Genomic DNA, 16446 nt, shown 5'->3' with positions numbered 1-16446 from the left:
CACTCTGCTTCCAGGAAAAAAAAAATGCACCATTTGCATTCTCAAGCATAGCACAATAAAAATTGTAGTCTCCTACATCCTCTCCAACCTTGGCAGCATACTTCCTTCTAATGATGACTAAACTAATGTATATGTAAAATTGTATCTCAGTGTGTTAATTTCCATTTCTTGGATTACTACTTTGTATACTCAGTGGCAAATCAGGCTTTCCCTTATGTAAATTGCTAATTCTTATCCTTTGCCTATTTTTCCATTTGATTCCCTGCCTTTTTAAAAGAATTTTATTTTTTAGGGGTGCTTGGGGGGCTCAGCGGTTTGGCATCCCGCTCTCAGTTTGGGCTCAGGTCATGATCACAGATTTCATGAGTTCAAGTCCTGCGTCAGGCTCTGTGCTGATGGTGCAAAGCCTGCTTGGGATTCCCTGTCTTCTTCCTCTCTGTCTGCCCTTCCCCATTCACTCTGTCTCTGTCTCTCTCTAAATAAATAAATAAATTTTAAAAAAGGAATTTTATTTTTTTAAAGAATTGTTTTCTAAAGAATCACTTTATAGTCTAGAAATTGAGCCCTTCTTCATCTTACAAAATTCAGATGTTGTCTCCTGAGGAGCAATTTATCACTTTATTTGGTCAATGGCATCTTTACTGAGCAAAAATATTTCACTTCAATGTAACTATATCTGACTATTTCCCATCTTAGAACTTGTGCTTTGAGAATCTCATTTAAAAATTTTTCCCTTCCCCTAAATTACAAAATATTTCCTATGTTTCCCTATAAGTGATACTTAGCTTTTCATAATAGTTTCAATCCATCAGATTTACTGTTGGATTGGTAAAACAGGGATCAGATTTATTTTTTCCCGATATAGGAAATCAGATTTTTCTAATGCCATTTGTAACTGTCCCTTCCCCTTGCTTTCTGGTCATTTTTCATTATCCATCATATTCCCAAAATACACAGATTTCATAGTGGGGGAGGAGTTCATAATGGTAAAAGGTTTTCACTGAGCCACTAGTCCTAGCCCTAGCCTTGGCTCTTGCATCGTATGTAAAGGAAAGTAATTAGCCTACGTTTCGTCTCCTCATTTGGGACTCAACCTTCACTTAAGCTATAGAAAATACATTTAATATGTGTTGTTTAATTAGTAGCTACCTGTTCCCCTCCTCAAATTCACTCATCTTTTCATATGTCCAAACTTCTTCCCCTTGGAAAATGCTTCTACTTCAGGGCTTCCTAAAACCCTATGGATTTTTTGGTACAGCTTGCCATTATATGCCCTGTCTATGCAAAACATTGGTCTTCCTTAGCTAAATTGTGAGACTTTCTTATTTAAGAAGAGCTGCATGAAGTGACAGTCAAAAACACTACACAGCATGCATAATAATAATATATGGGTAATCAAATCTCATGCTTCAAGAAATAAAGTAATTACTGTGGGATTTAGGAACCAGAGCCTACCACTTCCATAAATAGCTCTGTCCAAATCACTGGAGGCTTTGTGTATAAATGTGTGTGTGTTTAAATATGAGTGCTTATGTGTGTTTGTGTGAAGGAGAAAGACAAGCCATGTATATTAACAGAGGCCTTGGAGTGAAACTTTCCCCCTTTTTCCCCCTAAACTTCTGGTATTAGCCAGTAAAAGAAATCGGAGTCTAGAACACATAGAGTTATATTTTACCTGACTGTAATAAATCTCAGATTTTCACTGTTCATCTCTGCTGCATTGCTCACTAGAGAATACTCTCCCCTGAGGCTGTGCCCAGGTAAAAAATGCCAACCAGCATTCACAAAAGAGATTGCTTCTAGGATTCCTCTTGCAAAACAGTAGTTTCTCCCTCCTGTGGTTTGGGTACATTTGACAGACTGGGAGCAAATCTAATATTTTCAACTGTATCACCACTGCATGAAATACTGTAAAAAACAAACAAAAACTGCTTTTCCAGTGTTTTCCCCATAATGCAAACCTACTTCATCTAATGATAATTCATCACAGTGTGGCTAGTAACAACCCATTCAAAAATAGACATGAAGAGCTTTGACCTAATTTCAAAAATTTAATGAAAATCAAATTTATCTAACAAAAGGCTATAGAACATCTTAAAACTAATGGGTTTACTTTGGGACTACATTGTATGAACTCAGAGTACATTGATGTATATCTTTCCCACTAGATTATAAACTCCTTGAAGGAAGGAATATGCTTTATTCACCTTTACATTCTCAGTGCTTGACATGTGACAAAAACATAATAAATTAAACTGCTATTCAATCTGGTTATTAAGATTGATCAGAAGCTCTGCTTGGAAGTTTGCTATTTTATTAATGATAAAAATATGAGACTACAAATTAATTATTAGTTTATAAAGACAGTTTGTCTGAGAGATAGAGTCCACAGAGGAGGATTTATTTTTTTTAAGTTGGAAATCATGGAATTATACTAATCCCTGAATCACTCCAACTTTGGATTTCTCAAATGTGAGAGATGAATGTTGAATACCACAAGAACATAAAATGAATCTATGAATAAAACTATAATGAATGTGGGTCCTCAAATAGGTGGACTTATTTTCTTGGTAATTCATCTTTAATGTAGTTATGAGCATATGTGTAGAAACCGTGAAGTAACAATACAATAAGAAAATAATATGCAACCTTGGGCAGAACTAATGGCACCCAGAAACACTTTACCAGGAATTAAATCTGCTTTCTACCACCACCAACTATGCTGCTAGACTTTTAAATTGCTATTAAAGAGGCAGAAATACTCAGGGAACTGTGAATGCACATGGTAGACCAGATGAGATAGAAATGACAAAAGAATATGCTAGGATCAATTTCATAAATAATTCAGGAGGGAATGGGGCATAGTATGTATAGAAAAATCACTCCATCTACTCCATCATGGAAGACAATATCAGATAGGAATCCAGGGTAATCTAATTAGCTAGTGCTCTCAGATGATAGATGATGATAGATGATAGACAGATAGATGATAGATAGATAGACAGATACATAGATAGATAATTATGTTCTTGAAGATATCATATTCTTGAATGTTTTTGCTTATTCCTGTTCCAAAGTTCTAGTTTAGTCAAGATTAAGAGAGTAGAATCCATGCGGGAAAAAAACAATATTCATTTGCCAATCTCAGTTTCCAGGTACTAAAAAATGTCAAAAGCAATAATCAAATGGCTAGAACATGATGATTTTGGAAGCATCCTTCACAAATTCTCAAAAAAAGGAATACAATCATTGTCATATATGGAAGCAAGTCAACAAATACTTATTAAGACATAAGATCAAAACTGGTGACGGGCACCTGGGTGGCTCAGTCGGTTAAGCATCCGACTTTGGCTCAGGTCATGATCTCACGGTCTGTGAGTTCAAGCCCCGTGTCGGGCTCTGTGCTGACAGCTCAGAGCCTGGAGCCTGTTTCAGATTCTGTGTCTCCCTCTCTCTCTGCCCCTCCCCTGTTCATGCTCTGTCTCTCTCTGTCTCAAAAATAAATAAACGTTAAAAAAAAATTTAAAAAAAAAGGATCAAAATTGGTGAAAGCTCTTAATCTGTTAGCAGAGTGTCCTCTTTTTACCTAGATTTCTAAAAATAACATACCGTTTGCCAAACAGAGAACAAAGTCAAGCAGGAGAGGATGGAGGTCCCTGTCCCCAAACCATCACTAGTTTCTACCCTTTCCTACCTTCTTTCAGCAAATTCCATTTAGAAAGAGTTTCCTCCAGGCTCAGACTTTTTGATATTTGGACTTCGTCAGGTACATAATGGCATTTATGCTCCTTCAAGTTTTTCTTACTGGTTTTTTTAGGGAAAAAAAAAAATCTTTGAGATGACTATGTTAAGACATGGGCCATTCAGCCCACATCTTGACCTCTTTATTCTAGGAACTCAGAACTGAATCTGTGGCCAAGAAAGGAAAAAGAGCCTACACTGAAGGCCTAATTGAAGATAGTGCTACACAAACTTTTTTTTTTAAGTTTATTTACTTTTGAGAGAGAGAGAAAGTGCAAGTTGAGGAGGGGCAGAGAGGGAGGGAGGGAGAGAGAGAGAGAGAGAGAGAGAGAGAGAGCATTCCAAGCAGGCTCCACACTGTCAGCACAGAACCTGTTCAAGGACTCAAACCCACAACCTGTGAGATCATGACTTTAGCCGAAGTCGGACACTTAATCAACTGAGCAACCCAGACACCACCAAACTTATTATGTTGGTGGACACATACTTATTGGCTGAAGTAAAGCATTCACAACCTACAAGTGGGTGGATCGACTTAAGTTTTCAAGTTCATGCCTTACACAGGGACAGAGACTATATTTTCCTTATAAATGGAACCAGAACACACCTGACTCAGGAATTTTGTACAGCTTCCTGATGGGATAGGCAGTATAGCAAATGTTATTTGGATGCTTAGGACATTTCAGTGATTTGTGAACCTGCAGGGAAAAATTGGGACAGTTTTTGAAAGTCTGGGATATATGATCTTTACAACTGTGGGAAATTGCAAAGCTAGAGACCATGGCAAGGAGAGGCATAAGGAAAAAAGAAAATTCAAGAATCAGAGAACTGACTAGGAAAATGATATTATTTTAATTCAAAAGCTTTGGAACATCAGTAGTTAGATACTGAAAGTCTTCTAATGTTCTGAAAATGTGTTACCTTGGGAAACCTGCAATTAACCAAATCAATTACTGAAATATCTCTTGTGCCACAAATGGGCAGAGGGATTTTTATCTAGGAACACTAACGTGATTTTATGGATGAAGCATTTGTCTAACTAATCCACTAAAGCAAGGCTGTGTCACCTAGAGAAGAAAAGAAAATGGCTAATGACAGAAAATGTAAACTAGCTAAGACAAGGCTTAAAATGGAGTTTGCACATTCTCAAACCAAATACACCTTTTCTCATTGCCCTTTCTCTCTGAAAAAAAAAATGAATAGAAAAAACAGGTTCTTTAAGAAAGGCACCCTCACAAGCTCACTTGTGTGTGTGCAGCCAGAGAGCTATGGTCGTCAATGTCATTTCAGTCATGCCACCAATATATGCTTTCTCTGCCTCACACTGATTGGAAGGGCTTTCTAATTTCAGTCACCAGTTAGTCTGCTCATTCAGGCATCCTCCTTCCATACGCGAATTCTTCCTTATTACAAGGTCACTTTCACCTTCCATTTCTGCCTTCGTTTTGGATGTGAAATGTCCAGGTGTTCTGGATTATTAAAACATACACACTGCTTACCCTGCTTGAGAAAGATTATATTCATTTTCCATGGAGTTTTACATCTCATAATAAGCTACTTGTGTGATGATCCATTTTCATTTTTAATTAGGATGTCCTCTGAATTCCCTTTTGCTCCTGCAGACAAAAAAAAAATCAATCAAGAAATATCTGGAAGCTCAGAAACAATTAAAATGCAATTCTTGTAGGGGTGTTATCAAATCAAGAGAATCTGGAATTAGTTGTTTGGTGTTATCATAATCAAAGCCAAACTTTCACTCTAAATGTAAAACATGTCTAGATAAGCCTTATTACATAGTTAGAACAGTGTAGTTAGAATAGTGTTTTTAAGAAAGAAAATAGATCCCTGAATCTGGTTATGGGTATCCACTATCAATTTAACAGGGTATCTATTACCAACGAGTGATTATGATAAGTGCTGTCTTGGAAGGGAGCAAATCCTGAAAAGTAATTGGATTTGCTAAATCCAGACTTGCTTTGGCTTTGGTTCTGGCACCTGCAACAAAAGAGGACAGCTGTTCTGGATACCCACCAAGTAAATACTATTAAGCTCATTAACACAAACCTTTTGGCTATGATCAAGTGAAGTATCAGTTTAATCCATTATATGTCTTCTGTCAAGGGACTCACTCGGTCTTGCCCGGCTAGTTTGAGAGGTGGTGGGGTGGGATTTGGCAAGCCAACAAAACCTTTTCTGTCTTTATCAACCGTGAGTTTTATTTATGCTCAAAGTAGAATGGCATGATAATGATAATAATACCTTGGATGGATAAACACCTCAATCCTAAAGAGCTCAGAGGGCTCTGCTGATATTTATCTAATTAATCCTCACCACATGCTTGTGAGTAGGCATGTGGCATTACCCTGGTTCACAAATAAGGAAAACGGGGTAAAAGTGACTAGCCTGGGATCACCAAGTAAACTACTTTGGAGAAAATAATATAGCCAAGACTTCCTATCACTCAATGCAATCCTGTGATTAAAAGAGCAATTGTTAGGGGCACCTGGGTGGCTCAGTAGGTTAAGCATCCAACTTCAGCTCAGGTCAAGATCTCACAGCTTGTGGGTTCGAGCCCCACATCAGGCTCTGTGGTGACAGCTCAGAGCCTAGAGTCTGCTTCTGATTCTGTGTCTCCCCCTCTCTGCCCCTCCTCTGCTCACGCTCTCTTTCAAAAATAAATAAATGTTAAAAAAAATTTTTAAAGAAAATAGCAATTGTTAAAATTTGAAGATTTGTGGTAATGCCTGTATATGAAACTGTGAAATATTCCTAGTTGATAATTGCATGAGATTGTTCAGGGAGCAGTAATCAGTTGGAATCAACTAATGAACAAGATAATGGGGAAAGTGGATGCATCATATCTTCAGATGATCTATAAATTCCTTTTTATCCACTTGGTTGACCATTGTTTTTGGACCAAATTCCAACTTTGAATTCAAAGGGTAAAATGCAGTAATAACTTAGGAAGGCTTTTGAGAATTATTCCAAAAGATTTGAGAGACAACAAATAAACCAATACAGGTAACCCCAGCACTTTTCAAAAGTTCACATTATGCCACTTCACTTTTTATGAAAGACCTAACATTTGTACCTGTTTTCTCTGACTGAATGAAATCAGAAGAGGATTTTCACTTTTATGAAAAAAGGCAGAAAGTGAAATGGCATCCATCACTGGTTTTGGAGCAAGCTCCTCCAGAGGCAGTGCACATTCACTAGGCTTCTTTCCAAGAACTACACTCAGCATCTCAGCATCCAGCCATCATTGTTCTGAACTGTGTCTGTGAGTATCTGGGCTTTATCTTTATTTTTGTGTGTCCATTAGCAAGATGTGTCCTAAGGTATCACAAAAGCTTAAGAGAGGTTATTTTGGGGGGTTCTGAGAAGGCTCAAAAAATTTGCCATATAATTAATGTGAATTGCTACTTCACTTTCTGCCATCTTGGCTTATGAGAGAGGTTTCATATGAAAGCTCTGTGTTCAGAGAGCAGGGGAAACCTGTCCGTTCTATGACCTATTTTATGTTTATTGTTTAAGCCTCAGGATTTTACCACTTTAAAACTATGTGAGGCAAAACAACAATTGTGTCTGCATTACTAAAACATTATCATAAATAAAACAATCTGGTACATGCCATGAGTTTAAGATTCTCTTAAGTCTCAAAGAAAAGCGACCATATAGACTGAGCGCTGAAAATCAGATACAGAAAGTTTCAGAGCCTCCATTCGAGGAATCAACTTTTCCTCATCCTTTTAGGGTCAACTGAGCATTCAGTAACAGCCACTGGAGCTAATCAACTGAACATTCACCATGACACTGACAGCCCTTTAAACCAATTGAAATTTGACCGTTTGCAAACTATAAGAAACCTATGCATATCTTTAGTAAGCTATTTGTCCTTCGTTTTTGCAGCAATGAAGAGATTTCAGTTTTTACCCTCTTGCAGCCGGCACATCAAACAATACTATAAAGTAAGCAGAAAGAGCAGAATTGGGTTGAAGTTCAGAAAGAGGATTTTCTTCACAATCCAGAAGCCAGATGGCCCACAATTTAACTTTGTTGGAGGCCTCTGTTTCTGAAGGAGATAGTGACTAAAATATAGAATGAACAGAAAATAGACATATTTTTATAACAGAAGATGTAGTATCTCAGCAAAGGCCCAGTAGCTGATTCATCTGTTAGGGCAGTATTTTTAGTTTTGGTACTCAGAACTCCTAGAGTCCCTAAACTATCTACTCCAAGTTAACTTTCAATCAGAATAAGACTCTAAAAAATATAATTATTAGTTAAATGTTGTTGGTCCTTTTTCGATGCTAATGCCATGAAAATATGTATCACTTTTCATCTGACAGGCATTACATTAGACATTTACACATTCCTGGGTTATTTAATCCCCACCACAAACTTAATCTTTTCATAGGTAAACATCCAACAAATGTTGATGGAATAAATAAATGAGACAGATGTTACTTTCATTTTACAGACAGAGGTCCATAATAATAAAGTGATTTGCCTAATGTTATACTGCTACTAAATGGCCAGCCCAGTGTGCAAATCCTGACTCTCTTACACTGAGTGCATAGTTGCAAAATCTCATTTATGCAATTGTCTCCCCAAACAGGCAACTCATTTTTTAAAAATACTAAGGGAATTATGGGGCTATCAGAGATGCTACTTGAATTTCATTTCTGAGCCCTAACAATTATAAGTGGGAGACAGGTAACACGCAATCTCATAGAGTCATAACTAAGTCCCAGAAAAGGAGTTCAATTAATAGCTTAATTCCTGTCTCCTCTATTCCTTTCAAAATAGACATTTTGTTCAATAAGTGTGGTGTTAGGAGAACAAAGATAATGACATTTATCCCCAGATCCATCTCCATGGCCATTGGAATACCACTGAGTCTCCTCATGCCTCCTCCTGTCCCTAGTAAGTATCCAGAAAATATAACTGCATCCTGCATCTGACCTCTGGCGGAGGCTGGCAAATTGGAGATTGCCCCCCCCCCAAAAAAAAATGGTCACTACAATAAACAAATAGAAAAGAACTAAAAATGAAATAAGGAAAAAGAAAACCAGAGAAACCAATGAGCAATGTTGATGTTTTGTTTCATTTTAAACCACCATTAATGGGCAACCCTTTCAGAAATGGTCTTTGAAAAACCAAAGGCAAGATGTTTGAATGGAAAGACAATGGAAATGCCATATCTAATCTCAACACAAAAAAGTTTCAAAATTCAGTATGTATGTTTGTTTTACTAATACATGAGCAATATAAGTAATTTCAAATGCAAACTTCAAAACATTGTCTATTCTACTAATGAAATACTTGAAAACCACATGAATTTCACAATCACCTTGAACTTAAAAAGATAACTTATCTGTGGTATTTAATTAGAAATTGATGATCTGCTTGTGCATAATTCTAGAACAACTATACAGAAACACTAAATATTGCCATAATTCACACCGAAATATTAACAATTGAACAAATCCTGTGTTTACTCATCAAATTTATGCTCTCATATTGCAATGTCTTGGTCCTTTTTGGTAAGATTTAGAGCTGACATTATAGGATTTGGTGTGGTGTTAAAAATCTCCATGAATTAACTAATTGTGCAGCCGTGGAGCATAGTCAACCCTCCACAGCATGTCTAACGTAAGCCCCTCAGGCATAAAAAGGATTCAGTTTTAATAGACTCCTGAGTGCTGATAATGGACCCAACAGAAATATTAAAACTAAATTATTATAAGATTTTTTAATGTGACCTTGAGATGGATTATCATCCTATGCATTCTTTAAACATCATCTAAACAGTATCCTAACAAAATACCATAGACTATATGATTTAAACAACAAAAACTTAGTTTTCCATGGTTTGGAAGCTAGATATTCAAATAGGGCACCAGTGTGGTCAGCTTCTGGCACGTAGCTAGCTTCTGGATGTGCACCTTCTCACTGTGCCCTAATATGGTGAGGAGAGAGAAAGAGTGAGTGCATGAAAGCTCTCTGGTATTTCTTCTTATACGGACACTAATCCTATCATAAGGGTCCACCTTCATGACTTCATCTAAACATAATTATCTTCCAAAAGTCCCATCTCCATATACCACCACACTGAGGATTAGAGCTTTAACATATGAATTTGGAAGAGATACAATTCAGTCCATAGCAGAGCCCTAAATGATAGCAATGAGGCAAGCTCAGGTGGAGGAAATATTCCACGTGGAGGGCATAGAAAATGCCTATGTTATAAAGCAAAGCAAAGACCAGCTTAGAGTGTCTAAGTAACAAGAAGGCCAGTATAGCTAAAATAGAATGATCAAGTGAGAGAGTGGTAGAATGAGGCTGGAGAGACAGACAGGAGCCGATCATATAAGATATTATCAGAGCGATAAGAAATTTAGAGGTTATTCTGAATATAATGTAAAGATACAGAAGGGCTTTAAGAGAGAAACTTACTTGATCTAATTTATGTTTAAAAGAAAATCACTCTGTCTTCTATGTGGAGAAGGGGCTGTGGGGATAAAAATGGTGTAGGGATACATGTAGGGATACATGAATGGTGGTACCATTTACTCAAAGTAATTCAACATGGAGAGGAGAAGCGATAAGGTAGAAATTAAGAGTTCAACTTAACACATAACATTCGAGATGCCTATTAGACATTCAAGCAGAGGTTGAATATAGAGCAAGCCAAAGGAAAAGCTAAAGATGGACATATAGTTCAGAAGTCACCAGCAGAGACATGAAATTTAAAGCTACAGAACTGAATGAGATGGCCTAGGAGAGAGTCTAGGAAAAGAAGAGACCTATAGCTGAATTATGGCACTGCACATTTAGAGACTGTAACAGGAGGAGAATTACCAAAGAGGCTGATAAAAGGCTGGCAGAACCATAGAGAGAAAATGTGGAGTGATTCTATACCTTCTATAGAAGAACTGTATTTGACCATGTCATAGTCTGCTGAGACCTTATGTAGGAAAAGGACAGCGAATGGGTCATTGGACTTGACAAGATGGCAGTCAATAGTTATGTCCAGTTTCAGTGGACTTTTAGTGAAGACAAAATACTGACTGGAATGGGCTAGAGAGATGACTAGAAATTAGGAAGTGAAGAAAGTAAGTAGAGAATTCCTTCAGGATTTTTGCTTTAGAAGAGATCAGAGGCATGTGACAGTCACTGGAAGGACAATGGATCGAGGAAGCATTTCCTTAATGGAAGACGATAGCAAGTCTGTGTACTAATGAGAATTCTTCAGGAGAGGAGAAACTGATCAAGGGAGGAGATGGAAAGGGAGAAGAACTACCAGAGCAGAGGCCTTAAGTAGGCAAGAGTGACGAAATCCCATGACCAAGCAGAGACGCTGGTCACAGGCAATAGCAAAGAGAATTCATTGAATCTGATATGAAGAAAGCCAGGGTGTGTGTTCATAAGCAGGTGTACTTTGGAAATTTCTTGGAGAAAATATGGGGTAGTTCTGAGTAAAGGGAGAAAAGATTGAATTGGAGGTTTGAGGTAATTATCACCGTGAATGAGAAAGTAAAATTTTATTTTATGATACAATAAAAATGAGTTTCTCTTGGGACCAAGTTCTCATTTGCAATATTGTTTGCATGGATAATTATTTCAAATAATGCCATTTATAATAAAGCCCAAAATTTCCAGGAAATATAACCCTGGTATTACTCAAGTAAGTGGAGTATTCCCTTCTCACAAAACTAATAATACTACGCTAATGAAATTTTGCTAACAAAGTCCACGTTGCTCATTATGACCTATTAAGAAAGACATTTTTACAACTAATACTCTCTCTTTTTATTAAGGAACTAAAGCTAAAACCCTGTTAAACCATGGTAACTTTTTATTTGGGATGACAAAAGTTCTGATTTTTCAAGCAAGAGGCAATTCCTTCATAGAAAATAAAGTTGGTAATGAAAGATCTCAAATAGTTGAAAAAACAACTTCTCACCATATCCTAATATCACATGAAAGAGTGTGGATGGCAAGTGACAGGTGCCACCTTATTCTCTGAGGACAAACATTTAAAGATCAGCACAGGGCATCAACTACAAGTTCGAGGACGACCAGGCTAACACCTCTACTGCACCCCGTAAGAGTTACTAACCTGGTGATGTCTCTTGGAAACAGACAACTCTGAGGATTATCAGGGTAGGACTCCTCTGTTCAGAATCTAGGAAATGTGACTCCAATAGTAATAATGATGGCAACAGTAATAATAACAGTACTTATAGTAGCAGAGGCAGTAAAACCACTTACCAAGTAATAAACACTTTCTACATGCCAGATATTGTGTTAGGAACCCTAGCTGGATTACAAAAAGTATGATAACTTCTAAGCATCCTGCTAATAAAGAGCAAAACCTAGATTTGGATATCCATCTATCTAACTGCAAAATGTTCTTTTTGCTACGTAAATAAATGTCTAGAGAAAAGGTTACAATCTCACATACCTAAGAAAGTCACAGAAATAATAATGAGTGAAGGAGACTGCATACAATTTGTAATGCATAATATATTGGATGAGTAATAGAAGCCCAGATAGATCAGACAAAGGGGGTAGTTAATATTCAATTCCATTCAAATGTTATCGTTTGGAAATGTGAGTTCAATGTGGCCAAACATGCCATTTTTTCAAGAAAAACAAAAAATCCTTAGTATTTTGTGAATTTGTCAAATGTCTGTAGTGTTGGATTAATTTTTCAAATGCATAAATAATGCCTTGTGAGTCAAACAAAACATATCTGGAACAAATTTCATCTACTTCTGAATCAAAAGAATTTGTTCTTTTTTTTTAATGTTTATTTATTTATTTACTTTTGAGAGAGAGAGAGAGACAGAGCATGAGCGGGGGAGGGACAGAGAGAGACACACACACAATCTAAAGCAGGCTCCAGTCTCCGAGCTGTCAGCACAGAGACTGATGTGGGGCTCAAATCCACTAACCGCTGGATCATGACCTGAGCCAAAGTCTGACACTTAACCAACTGAGCCACCGGGTGCCCTGGTGCCAATCTATTCTTGATTAGCTTGGTAGAATTATAACCCTAGAACAAGAATTTTGCACATCTATTTGTATGCACACCAATGGAATGAAGGCAAAAGGAAAGGAGGACTGACAAGAAGCATCAGTGTTAAACCTGGAGTAAAAGCAAAACCACTGATTAGACCTCAGTGGGTGGCAAACATTACCAGTCAACCAGCATCAACATCAATGAATTTAGCTTAAAAATGGACAATATCAGTTCGGCACCAATGAGGTTAGAGCATAGTGAACACTGGGGCAGGAATTTTTGGACTTGAAAGACTTTTCATATCTATCATTAAAGGATATTGCCCATGAGAAGGAAAAAAGTTTCCAGAGTAGATCAGATCACATGAGGATTTGGCAGCTTTGAATATTGCCCTAGAAATTAGTAGTAGGAATTGACAGCTGGGTTGTTGCCTTTTGAGTTAAACAATCAGGCAGACAAGATCCCGGAGCAGCTGCCATTTGGAAATTTCATTAAGCAATCTAACATAGGGGGAAAGCCTGGGCTTTGAACCCAGATAAATACCAGCTGATCACAGCTAACTTGCCGGGTTGTTACAGGGTTAGAAACAAATGTGTGTAAAGCTTCTTGAATGGAGCTTGAACAGGCTAGCACTTGGCCAGAATTCAGTAAGCAGTGTAAGATGGGGCACATGCAAGAAAGAAAGGAGGCCAGCCTGAGAAAGAAGAGAGGGGTAAAAGTATTTCTACTGACTCATACCCCAAGACTTGAAATGATAAAGTCCTGATCATAAACATAAACAAGTCTAAGCATTATCATAAAGGAAAAGCAACAAATTCGCTGATTAAAATGTTATCAGAGGTTAATGTACATTGCCTGGTAACTACACTTGGCTACAAACTGTTGGGCACTTCCAGAAAAAATAAGAGACGGATACATTTTAAGTGGGCAAGATGGTCAAGAAGCAAGGTTTTTGTCCCAGGAGCAGAAGATCTTAACCATTCTGGTTATACAATGAAGACACTAGGAATTTGGGCTTAGTAAAGTGTTAGAGGAAGGCTGAAAAACTGAAAGGAGAACACTAATGGCCAAATTTTCATATTGATAATATTGTCTGATGATAGTCCAAATAATTGCTTTTAATAGATCAAAGAGTGCAGGAATTACCCAGGGATGTCACCTTTGTTAAGAAACTCTACCTCTAAAAGACATACTGATATATAATGGAGATAGCCCTAGACTGAATATGAGGATACCCAAATTCTAGTCCTTAGTGACCACTCACTAGTCTTGTGGCTTTGGACAATTAGCTTAACCACTTTATCTTGAGTATTTTTTTCATATACAAATGGAGATAATTACACCTGCTTGTCTTTATGACACAATTATTAATGAGGATTTTGATAAATTATAAATTCAATCACTCAGAAAACTTATGCAATCCTGTACCAACGTATATAACAGTTATGTTCCTTTAAAATCAATTTTCTTTGATCCTATCACTCATGCTTTGTAAATTTCAAGGATTGTCCATTGTCTGGAGAAAAAAAAAAAGCATCTTGAACACACCTATTCACATTTTTAGCTCCAACTATTCACTTCTGAATTCTCCATACCAGCATACAAAGTACTTTCACCAGTGCTTTTGCTCAGTCTGACTTCAGAGAAAAAAAAACCTCAGGCTTTGCCTGCCTTCTCAGATGAACCCAGCCTTAATCTTACATGTGCACTCCAACATCCTTTACTATTGATACCATCAATTTAGTAATTAATAGTATTCTTGGTTTTTTAACCATGTTTCTAATGCTATTGTGCATTTTTATCCCATATGGAATTAAAATCTTCCCTTGCTTATGTCTGATCTCCCCACCTATACTATCCATAAATGGAAGATAGCAGGGACTGTGGCTTTGGGGTGTTTGCATTTCCTTCATCACTGGGTGGTAGAAGGCTCTGTTAAACAACTGAATCGATCTCCCTGCTACTGCTGTGATCACCACACCGTTGTAAATCTGCTCTGCAGCAAGGCTCTCAGCTTCATGGTCACAACCCACTACAGCTCAGCTTGGCCTCCCAAGTGCAAAAAAAGTTAATCACAATAACATTCTGACCTGGGCTTCTTCCAGGACTCACTTCGTTCTTTGTGGCCCTACCTGTGTTGTCGCCACAGTTAATATTACAGGGTTACCCATGATCACTGAGCTTGCTTGCGTCACTAATGTTCCTGCTTCCACCTTCCAAGGAGAGACTCTCAAGGCAGGAGATCTGGCCCAAACAACAAACGTTGCCATGAGATTCAACTTCTCTTGCCATCTTTTCCAATAGTTGGTCGACGCAGATGGTTGTCAAGGAGCAACCACTTAATTCTTTTCTTTCTTTCTTTTTTCGTTTTCTGTTTTTTGTTGTTGTTTTTTTTCTCCATGAGTAGGAAAAGTAAAGCAGAGACAAGTGAGCAGCTAAGGCTTTTAATGAGACTAAACAGGTGAATGCTGAGGTCCACAGGCTCTGGGCACCTACTTTCTAGCCCTGAGATGTCCAATACCATTACCTACCAGCCACATGTGGCTATTAGGCACTTGAAATGCAGCCAGTGCAACTAGAAACTGAACTTTTGATCTTGTTTAGGTTTAATTCATTTTAATTTATAAACTGAAGCAGAGCAAAATAGTTTTTCATTAAATATGACTTTACTGTTTTGCCAGGACTACTTTTTACTCTGTTGAAAATTTACCATTCAAATTGAGATGTGCTGTATGTATACAACACATATGGGATTGTGAAGACTTGGTAATAAGGGAGGGAAAAGTAAAACAGCTCTTTAATAATTTTCTTATCGATTGCATGTTGAAATGATGTTTGGACATAGTGGAGTCCATAAAATGTATAATTAAAATTAATTTTATCTATTTCTTTTTTACTTTTTAATGCAGTTACTGGAAAATTTAAAATGTGTGCCTTGCATTATATTTCTACCAGACACAGCTGTTCTAGCCCATCACCTAATATGTTTTAAAGTGTTAATAGCTAAGAATATTATGTACATTATTTCATTTTGTGCTCAACACAGATTCTTGAGGTACCATCCCTATTTTACAGATGACAAAACTGAGGTGTAGCAAGATTAAATTACTTGTCCAATAACCACAGCTAGCAAGTGATAGAGCTGAGATTCATACTTAGATAGGACGTGCACCAAAGCCCATATTGAATAATTGATTGGGATACTTACCACCCTTGAATTATAAAATTATTGATCAAATATGCTCAAAAATTTATTTTTTTAACATAGTCCAAGTCATCTAGCCAATTACAAACAATGAAAAACTTCAGGCAGAAGTTGAGCAAAATCCAGTCTCATTTGTTTCCGAAATAGAACCCAGACTGGGCCAGCCGAGTATGATAATGGCAAAACAGTGGGAAATAACCGGCAGGGTCACAGAGCAACCAAAATCTCAAATTAGCATAGGTTTGAATATTTCCCAAAGCACTGTGTCACAAACATGTACCAAAACAATGAATACAAATCACTCATTTCTCACAGTTTCTTCATTTCATTCCGGGAGGAATTTCTCCAAGCAATTCAAAGTCTTGGCCAATTGGCCTTCGTCAAAATAACAGGGAGAGTACAGGAATACTTTTTGAAGGTGAAGAATTGCTCCACAGGAGGCTAATTATTTGAAACTTGAATTTACACT

At 37.3% G+C, this 16446-nt stretch overlaps 1 long non-coding RNA gene across 2 annotated transcripts in view; it reads right to left on the bottom strand.

Annotated features, from left to right (window-relative positions):
- LOC109499136 overlaps positions 1–16446 on the bottom strand; it is a 179596-nt gene that overhangs the window by 96084 nt on the left and 67066 nt on the right. For both annotated transcript variants that reach the window (XR_006597035.1, XR_002741526.2), the window contains exon 7: positions 5241–5357. This is a non-coding gene — a long non-coding RNA (uncharacterized LOC109499136). The remainder of the gene's footprint in view (positions 1–5240; positions 5358–16446) is intronic.

Source organism: Felis catus, chromosome B1, assembly GCF_018350175.1.
Source record: "Felis catus isolate Fca126 chromosome B1, F.catus_Fca126_mat1.0, whole genome shotgun sequence".
NCBI classification, from domain to species: domain Eukaryota; kingdom Metazoa; phylum Chordata; class Mammalia; order Carnivora; family Felidae; genus Felis; species Felis catus.
The sequence above is the reverse complement of the archived record's forward strand: the minus strand, read 5'-3'. Positions and strand labels throughout refer to the sequence as shown.